The sequence below is a fragment of the Pleurodeles waltl genome, chromosome 2_2, assembly GCF_031143425.1.
Source record: "Pleurodeles waltl isolate 20211129_DDA chromosome 2_2, aPleWal1.hap1.20221129, whole genome shotgun sequence".
Classification (NCBI taxonomy): Eukaryota; Metazoa; Chordata; class Amphibia; order Caudata; family Salamandridae; genus Pleurodeles; species Pleurodeles waltl.
The window spans coordinates 488990600-489005425 of record NC_090439.1 but is presented as its reverse complement, the minus strand read 5'-3'; positions in this window follow the sequence as shown (position 1 = coordinate 489005425).

The window sequence follows — 14826 nt, the reverse complement described above, 5'->3', positions numbered from 1 at the left end:
GCGACCCGCCAGGAACAGGATGGCGGTATGGGGTGTCAGAATCCCCATGGCGGCGCAGCAAGCTGCGCCGCCATGGAGGATTCTGGAGGACAGCGGAAAACCGGTTTTCCTGTTCTGACCGCGGCTGAACCACCGCGGTCAGAATGTCCTGAGGAGCACCGCCAGCCTGTTGCCGGTGCTCCCGCATCGGGTCGGAATGACCCCCTGTGTGATTCATTGTGAGTAAAGTCAATTGCTGTTAGGGAGTGGTAGTGATCAGACTGAATATAACCTGTATTTTATTTTTTTACTTTTGCTATATTAGAGTGAAGTAGACCATAATTTATCATTTGCACAATCTTTCCTATTGTTGAATGATGTATGGATGGCATTTTAATACCATGTAATGTGGTCGTGCACATGTAATTAGCGAGGCAAGAGACACAGGGCCATATTTATACTTTTTGACGCAAAACTGCACTAACGCAGTTTTGCGTCAAAAAAATTAGCGCCGGCTAACGCCATTCTGAAGCGCCATGCGGGCGCCGTATTTAATCAATGACATTAACCGGCGTTAGCCGCCGACGCTGCCTGGTGTGCGTGGAAAGAAACGACGTACACCAGGCAGCGCCGGCTTAGGGGGATATGGGGCTTGGGCGTCAAAAAATGGGGCAAGTCAGGCTGAGGCAAATTTTTCGCTTCAACCAGATTAGCGCCATTTTTTTCGACTCCCAACCCCCATAGAAATGACTCCTGTCTTAGCAAAGACAGGAGTCATGCCCCCTTGCCCAATGGCCATGCCCAGGGGACTTACGTCCCCTGGGCATGGTCATTGGGCATAGTGGCATGTAGGGGGGCACAAATCAGGCCCCCCTATGCCACAAAAAAATATATATATACTTACCGGCACTTACCTTAATGTCCCTGGGATGGGTCCCTCCAGCCTTGGGTGTCCTCCTGGGGTGGGCAAGGGTGACAGGGGGTGTCCCTGGGGGCATGAGAGGGCACCTCTGGGCTCCTTCCGAGCCCACAGGTCCCTTAACGCCTGCCTTTTCCAGGCACTAAAAAACGGCGCAAAAGCGGCCGTACGTCATTTTTTTTGACCCGCCCACTCCCGGGCGTGAATTTTGCCCGGGAGTGTAAATACGGCGCACATGCCTCGGAGTCAATTTTTTAGACGGGAACGCCTACCTTGCATCTCATTAACGCAAAGTAGGTGTCCACGCTAAAAAATGACGCAAACTCCATGGACTTTGGCGCTAGACGCGTCGAACGCCAAAGTATAAATATGGAATTAGTTTTGCGTCGGAATTGCGTAAAAAAAAAACGACGCAATTCCGGCGCAAACGGAGTATAAATATGCCCCACAATGTCCTTGTAGGTTTGTTAGAGAGCAAAATGGGAAGACATCCAAGATTTGTATTAGTCAGATTTTTTTGAGGATGAATGACCTGTTATATCCCATTAGAAATGACTGTAGCTTCACAATGGATGTGTTTCTAATATTAAAAATATTAAAAATAGAAGTAAAATTCCATTGATATACAAACTTTTTTTCCTGCAAATATTGTGTAGATATTGTGCTTTCATTCAACTTTAGTTTTCTTTCCCACTACATTCCTGAGTAAGACGTGATAACAATGGCCTTCATTTGTGACTAAAAGCACAGAAATGTTATGCTGATGGTAAATTTCTTCATGCAAATATGCTTCCCTACAACAGACATATCTGAACTTTCCTTACACAAATGCTTCAGAAATTGTATCAGTTGTTTCCTACACAATTAATTTTTTTACAGTTTAAAATTATATGTTCCAGGCTTTTGAGGTAATTTATTATGAAAATGAAGAGTTTTCTTATCAAGTGCTTTTATGACAACATGTTCAACATATTGTTTCTGTAAAAGTTTTTCTGTTTTTTTTTTATGAAAGGAAGTGTTTTAGGAGATTTTGTAGGACACATATTTATAATGTTTTGCTGTAATATTTCTGACCTTGTCTCGTCTTATAAAAGTATATTCTGTTAATGTTACTCTTGTAGCCATTTTTTCTAGGAACCTTTTCAGTAGTATAGTTACAGTGTGTACAAACACTAGAAACATTGTAAATAGTCTTACCAGTAGTGTTAGTTTTCTGTGTCTCTCCTCCACAGGTTGAGTCGATGAGTCAATGTTTTTACTTCTCCTCTTTCTGTAATATTATGTTTTACTTTTGTGGGTATTGTTTTGTAGGCATTATATTGAATGTGGGAAAATCGGTTGGAGAAATGAGAAATGAAAGGAATGGAACAGAGATTGTCTTAATCCGAAATGTTAGTTTTTCTTCATTTCTCTACATTACTTCATAAGCATTTACCTACAAATAACTATACCTATAGTTTGTAGAGAATTGTATAGATGGATGTGATGAGATAATTCTTATTTCTATAATACGTGATTAAATCTGTCTTACTTTCCAACAGTCAGTCGAGTGTCTATGATTGTTGGTGATCTCTATTAGAACTGGTCTGTCTTTAAAGCCCAATTCAACGTATAAACCATTCAGATCATGTTTTACTTTTAAATTGTGCATGCTATCCAATGTTCTACTTGTTTCATAGTCATGTGATAATAATATTGTTGCCAGTAATATTGGACCATGCTTAAAGGCTAATGAAGGAAGCCTAACGTCTTTAATCTATTTAGTGACGTTGTTACCTATTGGTTCACATTATCATAATTGGGTGTTTGAGATACAATTGTAATGCTTCAGGCAGAGCATTGTTACCTGCTAGTTCTGCTTTCCCTGCATGTTGCTCCTTTTGATAGTATTGTGCCACATTATTAGCTCAAATTGTATTGAAGCCAATAACTGACCATCTTACAAAAAGAAGCTGTGCATGTAATGTAGTTTACTATTGGGCAATCATGTATCTGTGTATATTTGCCTGGCTCTTTGCATCTCATTCTTGTATTAAAGGTGCAGGTGCTAGATGGTTCTTCTTTGGCTTGTTGGTCACAGTTTCATTTTTTGGGTCAGAAAGCATTCCACAAAAGCACACTTTGAATGTGATTTAGGACTTAAAGAAGTAGATATAACAAAAAAGAAAGAGGTTTGAGATGGTCCCAGTTACTCCCTCTAGTTTCGACTCATAGTGCATGTGACCACATTGCATGTGACCATTCCCTCTTAATAGTTATCCACTGTGGTGGCTATGATATTAGTCACTTAACTGGAGTGAAACTAGAAACAGAATTGAAGGAGACATTTTTCTTACTGTCTCTTGTTCCAAGCACACGTTTTGTCTTCTTAAACATTTCCCAGACACAAAAATGGAAGAGGTCGAGTGTCAGTGCTGCACAATAAGAAAAGACTCGAAGATATGCAAACAACACAGTTTCAGCATTTCTTGGAGATCATTGAATGTCTTCAATTTTCCATGTGGATATTTAATATTTAAATGCAGCAAGTTGGTATCCTGATGGTGTTTATTTTAGTATACAAGGAAACCATCTGCTCCTAACAAACGTAAACATGTGGTTTCAAAGCTATATTTTAACATGTGTACTTGCTAAAACAAACAGCTTTGTTCTTGGTGCAATGCCCTTGTTTCCATTTACAACATTTATTTTGCTGTGTTTTTAGGTGTCTGGGTACCTCCTAGATTCTACTGTAATGGTACCATGGTACGCCATAACCATTTTAAAAACAATATTTATGAATAAAAATACTTTTTCCCTAGCTATACTAGTATAGCAAAGTCATAAAATCTGTCCTGTACGTTATTTTACCATTTTTAGGTGGCTTTCACATCTAAATGCAGAACACAGTGAAAGTATGGAGTAAACAAGATGTCTGCCTTTAGATTTTAGAAAGCCTTTTAGTAACCAATCATAATGTGTTTTGTCATTGCCACCCCAGTGTACAACAGCCACTGATACTGCTAACGTGTTTGCCTTATTACTGGAATAACTACTGCAACAATCTATTTGAAATGAAAAAAGCATCCTTTCCACACCATAATTTATATTCCTGCCAAATGTCCATCCAGCCGTTTTGGTGCTTTGGTGCTTTGTCTTCCTAAAAAGTCAGTTGAAAATGCATTGGGAAAAATCGTATTTTGTGGCCCTCCTTTTATCTTTGCTCCCCCTTGATAAATCACTTGCTATAGTTAATGTGTGGTGAGTGAGGTGACAGGACTGTGTATGCAGGCGTGAGACTTATAGTAATTTGAAGGTGGTGCCTAAATTATGAATTAAAGTTTTAATTAGTGGCACGTAAATTCTAAATTTAAGTTAGAACCCTAATTAAAAAATTTCTCAAGTTCCCATAGTTTGAGCTAGGTTTGTATAGAAATAATAAATGTATTTTTCCTAACCATGACTTAGTTTTAACCACTGATTTTTCTCATTAAATTGATTAGGTTTTTATTTTTTGATAAAAATGTTTTAAATCTTAGGCCCTCCATGGACCTGTGGTACAGACTGCCATATTATGACCATGGCAGTTTGGCCACTGCCAAACCATCGCATCCCCACTCATCCTGCCGATTTACCGTGGCCAGCCCAGTGGGAGTCAGCTGCAACTTGGCAACTGTATGAGGCCGGTGACACACCTGGGGCTTAAGGTGCCTGTAACTTCAGCCCCGGCAGTTGCGACTCACATTTTGGTTGCCCCCCACCCATGAACACTGGTCCTGGGATGCACAATAGGAGACATCCACTGGGACCCGGTCATCCCACCTCTTGGGGACCGGAAGAATCAGTGCCTCCCTGCCTGTGCCCTAGACCTCCTTATCAACAAACTAGGACTCCTGATGCACCCGCCAGACCTCCTCTGGGACCAACAGCTGAGGTGTAGCAGGTAAGGGGCCTACCCCTCCCACTCCGACAAGGTTGAGCCAGGCACCAGGGGTTTCTTAATATGGAAATGGACCCCCCATCAACAGGAGATAACCACCACACTCCTTTGAACTCAGACAACTGACCAGGCAGTGTTGCATATACTGATGATTACTGGGGCCTCCGTGTGGGAGACATGAGCACTTTTGACAATCTACGCAAAACAGGCTAATAGCTCCCACCGCTTACTCCAGATGTGCAGAAGATCCCCCCACCCCTGCAGCCAGCCTCCATGGGACTAGGGCCTCTGGATCTCACCCAACTACTACTACACTTACTATGCCCAAGGGCAAAACTGCTAGAGACAGCTTGGTGGTCTCCCTCTGGGCCAAAGTTCCCCTGGCAAACATGAGTAGTAGAGGAGACTCTACCAGACGGATGACAGTGACCCCTCCTGCTCTTGCCATCACAAAAGACTACATGGAAAAGTTCCTGGCAGCTATAAATCAGTAGATTAGGTCCTTCAGAAACCGACTTCAAAAGCTGCCTTAATGAGCTACGCATAGGCATGACAGCAGTAAGTAAAAGAATAGATGCTTTGGAACTCACTGTGGACTGCCAAGCAGATAATCAGGAGGAGTTCTGGCGGAGACTCAACGCATTGGAAGAACAACATATCGAACTCCAGTCCAAACAAGAGGACCTGAAAAACAGGGGCTGCCACATCAATCTGAACATCAGAGGCATCCCACGTAGTGCAATGAGAGAAGATTTTGTTTCTTTGACTAGGGACCTCTTGGGGCCCATTAGAGGTACTACGGAGGGGGAACCCCTTGTTCTGGACAGGGCACAAATGGTAACATTGGCACCTGGAAGGCCTACTGCGCCCCTTGACATAAATACCAGGGTCCACTATTTCCAGGACAAGGAGGCAATATTTAGGGCTGCGAGGGGGAAAGCTGACCTGGTATTACGAGGGCACACAGTTCATATTTATCAAGACCTCTCCCTACTGGTTCAGAAAAAAGGGAGAGACTTCAAACCTATGACTGAGCACTTGCGAGCCCAGAATACTAAATTTCAATAGATCCACCCCTTCGGACTACTATTCTCATGGAATGGAAAGCAGTCCATCACACACTACCCAGCAGAAGCTAAGACAATCTTTCAACTACCAGGAGATCCTCCAGCATGGCCGCCCAGCCCTCCCACATGGTGAAAGCAGACATTATTGCACACCTCCAGAAGCTGAAGACGGAAACTTCACACTCCTCAGCCGAAAAGAACTGATTGGCGAGGCCTGTGCTTTGCCCCTTGCTGGGCACTGTGTCTGGCTCTTGCTGACTTACATACCACTCATATCCTTTGCATGGCACCCGGCCCGGGGTTCGGACTCTCATGATCAGTATGATATTATTTGTAATTTCACCAACTATTACATCAGGGAGTGTCCATTTCATAATGAGCGAAATGGCGCTGCCAGTGGCCTTCAATCCCCGCTTCTTTTTCACTGAGCTTTATCTCCATTGAGGGCAACACCTCTACTAGGTTGGGCTATTTCCCCCAACTGTTCATGGACTTGTTCAATTGGTTGGGACCTGTAAGCCCTTTTTACCCCATGTGATCTCTGACCTGCCTTAAGGCCAGGCATCACTATACATGCCGAGCAGCTCCACCAGCCTGCCCCCATGTCCCCGATCCCTCTCTCGCTGCTGCCAAAAGTTCGAGGCCTTCCACCACCTGCAGGCATCCGCCTGCGCCTCATCCTTGGTGTCTAGTGGTGCCCATAAGTATTGTGTGTGTGTCCTGTAATTTGTCTTAGTGTTTTTTTGTGCCATTTTCTGTGCCTTTTTTCTGTTTTTGTTAGACTTTGTCTTGTGCCTTCCCTGTTTTTACTCTGTTTACTGCCTTTTTCTGTTTCCAACCTCTTTGTCGGTTTTCTTCCTTCTCCCCGGTCCCGCCGCTGCGTCCCCTGCGGCCCCGCCCCCCTTGCGCCCCCATTTGTCACCGCCTCCCGCTGCTCCTCCCTCCCACCTCCCCTTCTTAATGGCGGCCGCAGCAGAGGCAAGCCCGTCTTCCCCGTCTGAGCCTGGACCACGCCCAGCGGCAGTCCCCCTGCCCACCGCACCTCCAACGCCGCCAGAGGCCGCTATACAGCAATGTAACCCCTCGCGCTCAACCCCAGCCGCCCCACCGCCTGTGTCCAGACATCCCCTAGGCACACCCACAGACCCTTCTCATGCAGAACGTGCCACATTTACCTGCGCCCAAGCCACCAAGCACCACAACAACACCACCCACCTCAACCACCTCAGCTGCATCCTCCTCAACACCCGCTCCGTCCACAAGCATGCCGTCGAACTCTGGGACCTGCTCACATCAACCTCTCCAGACATCGCCTTCCTCAACGAAACCGGGATGAACCTCTCATCGGAACCGACATCGCCATCCCCATCCCTGAGGGCTAACAAATCACCTGAAGAGACCGCACCAATAAACCAGGAGGAGGAATCGCAATAATCCACAGATGCTCCATCAGGATCTCAACCGACACCCACGATGCCCTAGATGCCGCTGAAAACACATGCACTTCCAGATATACGTCAATGCCAACACTACCCTGAGAGGAACCCTCGTCTACAGACTCCCGGGCCCCGCCCACAATTCTGCGATGCCATCGCCGACACAAACAGCTCCCACGCCCTCCCCTCTACGGACTACAAGCTCCTCGGCGACCTGAATTTTCACCTGGAGAACACTGGCGACAGCAACTCCTCAACCCTACTGGACAACCTCGCCAACCTCGGCCTCAAGCAACTTGTCACCATGCCCACCGACTCAGCCGGCCACACACTCAACGCCATCTTCTCCCCCAGCAGCCACATCACCTTCACCCACACCACCGAACTCCACTGCACCGACCACCGCTGTGTAAATATTTCCTTCCGGAAACCCACTACCCACCTCCTACAGCATCGGATCCCTCACCACAAGTGGAACAAGATCTCCAAGGACTAATTGATCTCCAACTTCGCCCACGCCCTACCACCCAACACCAACGACCCCAACACCACTGCCCTCAACCTTAAGCAATGGCTCGACGACTGCACCAACACCCTCGCTATACTCAGGAAAACCACCAACACCCGCGCCAACAAAAAAGCTCCATGGTTCACCGCAGACCTTTGGGCCTCCAAACGGGAATGCCGAAAAGCAGAGGAGATCTGGCGCCTAGAACAAACAGAAAGCAACCACGCCGCCCTCAAATCTGCCATCTGCCAACATCACCAGCTCATCCGGACCACCAAAAGATCTTTCTACAAAGAACGAATTGACAACAATGCACAAAACAGCAAGGAGCTCTTCAGCATCATCAAGGAACTCACCAACCCCAAATCCTGCTCTGCCGACCCCCCCACTCGCAAGACCTCTGCAACTCCCTTGGCACCTTATTTCACCGCAAGATCACAGACATCCATGGCAGCTTCGCACCACCGTCCCCGATCACCACCACTGCCAAGGTCGACGCAACGCACCCATCCACACCAACATCCTGAGTGCCTGGACCCCCACCAACGATGAGGAAACCACTAAGACCATGAGCACCATCCACTCCAGATCACCCGCCGATCCCTGCCCTCACCACGTCTTCAATAAAGCCAGCCAAATCATCGCTCCCCAGCTCTGGACCACCGTCAAAATCTCCTCCGAGACCACCATCTTCCCGGAGAGCTGGAAACACGCCGAAGTCAATGCCCTGCTCAAAAAGCCCAAAGCCGACCCCGAAGACCTCAAAAACTATCAGCCCATCTCCCTACTCCCCTTCCCTGTGAAGCTCATCGAGAAGATAGTCAACAACCAACTATCTCGCTTCTTGAAGGACAACAGCCTACTCGATATCTCCCAGTCTGGATTCAGCAAGAACCACAGCATCGAGACCACCCTTATCGCTTGCACGACGACATCAGGGGCAGGCTCGACAAAGGTGAAACTGTTGCCCTCATCTTCCTTGACCTTTCCACAGCCTTCGACACCGTCTGTCACTACACCCTTCGCACATGCCTCTACGATGCCGGAATCCGCCACAGAGCCCTGGATTGGCTCACATCCTTCCTCTCTGGAAGAACCCAAAGAGTCCACCTCCCCCTGTTCCTGTCTAAAGCCACCAAGACCATCTGTGGAGTCCTCCAGGGATCCTCACTCAGCCCCACCCTCTTCACTGTCTACATGGCACCGCTCGCCAACATCATTCGATCCCACGGCCTCAACATCGTCTCCTACACAGATGACACTCAGCTCATCCTCTCCCTCACGAAGTACACCGCAACCGCTAAGACCAACCTCCACACCTGACTTCATGCCATCGCCAACTGGATGGAAGCAAGCAGCCTCAAACTGAACTCGGAGAAGACCGAGATCATCATCTTCGGCTCCAACAGATCAGCATGGGAAAACTCCTGGTGGCCTGCCACTCTGGGGTCTGCCCCAACGCCATCTCATCCTCTAGTTTTAACACCCTTCGCATGCTTTGTAAGACCTTCAGATGTATCCCCATGAAATCAGAATGGTCACCCACGCCCTCGTCAGCAACAGACTGGACTACGGGAACGCCCTCTACGCGGGAACAAAAGCCAAGCTCCAGAGAAAACTCCAGCGCATCCAGAAGGATTCAGCACAACTCATCCTCAACCTCCCTCGCCACAAACACATCTCAGCTCACCTCAGAGACCTCCACTGGCTACCCATCAACAAAAGGATCATCTTCAAACTCCTGATCCACGCTCACAAACCACTCCACGACGCCGGACCTGCCTACCTCAACGAGCGTCTCAACTTCCACATCCCAACACGCCAGCTCAGCTCCATCCACCTCGCCCTCGCAACCGTCCCCCGCATCCACCGGACCACAATCGGCGGCAGATCCTTCTCCCACCTTGCCTCAAAAACCTGGAACTCTCTCCCCGTCAACCTACTCCTGACCCAGGACCTCCTGACCTTCAGGAAGCACCTCAAGACCTAGCACCCGCCCCCCCAGCACCTTGAGACCCTTCCCGGTGAGTAGCGCGCTTAACAAATACTGATTGATTGATGGATTTATTTACTCCCCCTCCACCTGTTCTACACCAAGCTGTGCCCTGCTAGTTCTCCAGACCACTTTTACATCCCCCACGGGTGCCGAATGGCATTAACTTGGACCCCTTTCTCAAACATCCACTTCTGATGGGCTAGCAGCCTTCTTTCTTCACGGACAGTACCTGCCACTCCCCTCATGAGCAGCATGCACAATCTGGAGTTATTATCTCTTAATGTTCGACGGCTCAATTTCCCCAGCAAATGTGGGTACATTTGGTGCCACCTTCTACAGCATGACCCAGAGGTAATCTTCTTGCAGGGAACACACCTGCTCAAATCTGATTGCCACCACATGGCACACCCCAAATACCCACACCAGCACTGGGCCTATACAGACTCTAAGACTTTTGGAGTCACTATCCTCTGTAAAAGGAGTTTTTCAACGAAGGCTATTAACACAACTAAAGACCATGTTGGGCGCTTCCTTCACTGATGGTAAAAAGGGGCTGGATACACTGACACTTCTCAACCTCTATGCCCCAAACGTAGCACAGGATACATTCATACGATAGCCCCTGTGCTCGGTCACGTGTGACATTATTGTGGGAGGTGACCTCAACTTAGTCTCGATCCCAGTACTGGAGAGGAACACTGCCCACACACAGAGCATGGGAGTCATGTCCAACTGCTTAAGAAGGAATTTTCTGATGCAGGCCTAGTCAACGCTTGGCGCTATTTATACCCAGGCATGAAGCATTATTTCTTCTATTCACATGTGCACTGGCAGCCATTCCAAATCTGATGGCTATGATGCATTAACGCCATAAAGATGAATATTCCTCCACAATTAATCTACCTTTTTCAATCATTACCAACCCCATCCCCTCCAGTGATATCAAACAGCTGCAGAGTGATCTGGGCTCATTCACCTGGAAGGTAAAGATTCCCCGTGTATCCACAGCACAGGGTGGTCTTGTCTGTCCCAATATACAGGGGTACTACTGGGCTGCCCACCTGCGCTATGTCTCTGAATGGGTGGTATGCGAGAGGGAAAAACACTAGGTACACAAGGATAGGGCTGTTGCCTGCCGTCCACCCTGGTATTTTGCGTGGCTCCCGAAACAGCTCCGCCCTATAGCGCTAGTATAGCCACCCCACTGTGCACAGTGCTGGAGATATGGGGCAAACTAGCCACAGCACGAGGCCTGACCACATTTCCATCCCCAAACACTCCCTGACTCTGCCTGACACCAGTACATTCAGCTGCAGCATTGGGCTCTCCAACTCACCAATGTACTGGCCACTACCTGCTCCATTACCCCTTTTGAGACATTTGTCAGAAGATTTGACGGCACCCGTGGCCTCGTGTCAAAGACATATGATGTCCTCCAACGGTCATGCCTTATACCTTATCTCCCATATCTTTGGAAGTGGACTCAGAATGATTCTCCAGATATCACACAGCAGCAGTGGGAACAGTTATGGAGGGACACCCTGCACATTTAAAGAAATTGCCCCCAGCATGACACAGCATACAAAATCATGCTCCAATGGTACTACACTCTCACCTGCTTACACACTATCTACCCTACGGCCTCCGCCTTGTGCTGGCACTGTGGATCACAAGAGGGTGACTGTCATCATATCTGGTGTGTATGCCCCTCTTTCACCCTTTTCTGGAAGGATTTCCTAAGCCACATCAAGGGCACTTTGGGCTAACACCTACTGGCAGACTATCACAATCATACTGGGGTTGCACCCTGCCTTACTGGTTGAAATGACACATGCAGACTGGTACCTCATAAGTCACATGGCCAGAGCTGCCAAACAGCTCGTAGCCCGAACTTAGAAGTCTCCAAATCCCCCTCCGATACCATCCTGGTTCACTCAGCTTTGGCACACCATAGGCATGGAAGAGATGACACACAACTTGTCATTTACTGACAAAAAGTTCCTGAGCCTGTTGGCTTCTTTTATTGATTACATATCCGATCTAAAATACTAATGCTTTCACTCATAAGGCTCTGAGCCCTCCATCTTTGTGATTCATTAGATTAAGGGCAACTAGCCCCCCTTTCTGTAGTGCCCACCAGTACTTATTGAACCATACTATCTTGAATGCTAGCCTTCCCCTATAACCTCAGCTGAGGCAGACACTGACTGGAGACCCTGAGACTTTTCCCAGTTATCACTTTTGCCCTGTTTAATATTCCCTAGTTTAATTCTCCCACTTTCCAATTAAACGTAGATACCAGAGCACAGTACGAAGTCTTCCTTGTAGTCCTTTACTGTCTTTTTATTAACAACATGTTGATGTATCAAGGAACCTCCTTTTTCCTCATCTGCTTGATACAGCTCAAACCTTCTTGTATGTATTTAAAACCCTGTTTCACCTGTATATGATGCAAATATGATGTAAGTCAAATGTTAATAAATAGTAAGAAAAAGATGAATGATTAGGTTTACTAGATGCAGCTTCTCTAGTAACTCCTCTGAAAAGAGGAAAGGTCCTGTGTAGAAGGTTTGAGAGAATCAGTAGGCCTTGTGTTATCACATTTTAACACGGCACACACTCTATATGACAGAGTGTAATAAAATAATGGGTCCTTCTCTTACATAGGCTAAATGCATGGATTTTATGACAACAGTGCCTGTTTTTTGGGGCGACCACCCAACAGCGTGAAAGTTGGGTATCAAAGTGTTTTCTGAGCAACTCATTCCTATGTAAAGACCTTTTATCTGAGTGGACAGGGTATATGCTTTTGTATACTGAGAGGAGCCTCGGTAATAACATTTGAAAACAGAGTAAAGTGTCTGTGTAGAAAGACTGGGAGAAACACTAGGCCCTATGCGTCCACATTTTAACATTTTAACAGAGTGCAGATTGTGTATGGTAATGTTTGATGAAACACTACCATCATTAGATTGTCTCACTAATTACTGAGCATGGATGCTTACGTTTTATGACAACATAACCTTTCTGCAGAGACCACTCTACAGGGTAAAGGGAGGGTGTGGAAGGTCTTAGTGAGGAACTGCTCTTTTGCAAAAAAAGATTTTACTGTGTGATCAGGATCTATGATTCAATTCAATAAGTTCAGCATCTTTAGTGACACCTCTGAAAAGAGTGTGGGGTCACTGTAGAAGGTTGCAAAGAAACACTACACCGTGTGCTATCCCATTTCAACAGGACACAGTTTGTGTATGGTATAATTTTATGAAAATGTAACACCTTGTCACACAACTCTATATAGGGTGGATGTTTGTGTTTCATAATAGCAGCCTCTTTAGTGACACTTCTGTACAAAGTAAAGGTTTCCTGTACAATGATTTACAAAAACACTAGGCCCTGTGCAATCACATTTTAACAGGGTGCAGATCATCTATTGTAGAGTTTGATACAAGAGAGAATTATTTTCTTACAACTCTATACAAGGTGAATACTTGGCTTCTATAGCAAAGTGGTCTCTCTACAGGGTGAACAGTGGGTGCCAAAGTCTGTAGTAAGAAACTCACCCTTCTACAAAGACCTTTTTTCTGTGTAAACAGGATGTATGTTTGATATTGCACAGAGCTAATATCTCTAGGGACACCTCTATACAGAGTAAAGGCTTTGTGAAGAAGGCTTTACAGCAACACTAAGCCTCATACACTGACATTACAACAAGGTTCTGATTCTCTTTGAGAGTTTCATGAAAGACTGTCCCGTTTTCTTATACCTCTATAAAGAGTGACTGCTTGGGTTTTATGACAGCATGGCTTCTCTGCTGTCACAGGGGTGAAGGTTGGGTTTGAAAGAATTTAGGGCCAGATGTAGCAAAAATAAAAATTGCGACTCGCATTTTGCGAGTTGATGCAACTCGCAAAATGCGAGTCGCAAATTGGAATGCCAGAAAAAAAAGCGATCCGATTTTGCGACTCGCAGCCGGACTCGCAACGCTGTGTGCAAGTCTGCAGTTTGCGAGGTCGCTGTTTGCGAGTGTGCAAAAAACGAACTCGCAATTAGCGAGTGGGTGTCGCAAATTGCGAATACCTTCAAAATTGCTTGCAGATGCAGCAGAACACTCCAGAAAGCATACCAGAACACCCTGGAAACACTTCCTGGCACATGATGATGACATCACAGCCAGGAAGTTAACAAATACACCTGGGAGGAGGGCTCAACAGTGAGCAGTGTCTCTGCCACTCACAGTAGGGTGCTGAGGAGTGCTAGGCACAGCACCATGGACGCAGCAGGGACCAGCCAGGCTGGCAGGAGGGGCAGGAGATCATAGATAACAGCCAGGACAGATTAATGTGGCACATGGCGTTAATGTGCCACATGACTGGTTGGCATTTTCCTGCCCATGGACAATTTCAACTTGTATATAGTTTCTTCATGACATTAATAAAACTGTTATTTTTGTTCCACTTAACAAATGGTTAATAGGTGAGTATGGTGGGAGTTGACACGTACCGTCCAAAATATTGCGTTGCAATGTGGTCCCGTCTCAGTCTGCCTTGATTAGCTAGACTCCTATCCCCATGATGGCGATGTGGTTGTTCTTGCTCTTCATCATCAGGATCTGGGTCTGCAGGGGTGAGAGGTAGCCCACGTCGGGTGGCTATGTTGTGGAGGATGGCGCATGCGACCACAATTTTGAAAGCGGTAATGGGGGTGTATTGGAGGGCGCCTCCACTGCGGTGGAGGCATCTGAATCTTGCCTTCAGCAGTCCGAAGGTGCGCTCGATCAGGTTCCTGGTCCTCTTATGCGCACTGTTGTATTGCCTCTCTGATTCAGTTCTGGGTGTTAAAAACGGAGTCATGATCCAAGGCCTGAGAGCATATGCACTGTCACCTGTTGGGCACAAAAGTACACGGTTAGGAAGTCCAGATTGTCGTGCACAGTGACCTGTGTGTATGTCTGCAAGTGTCTGTGGCTCTACCTAGGAGGTAACCGTCTCCAAATTCCCCA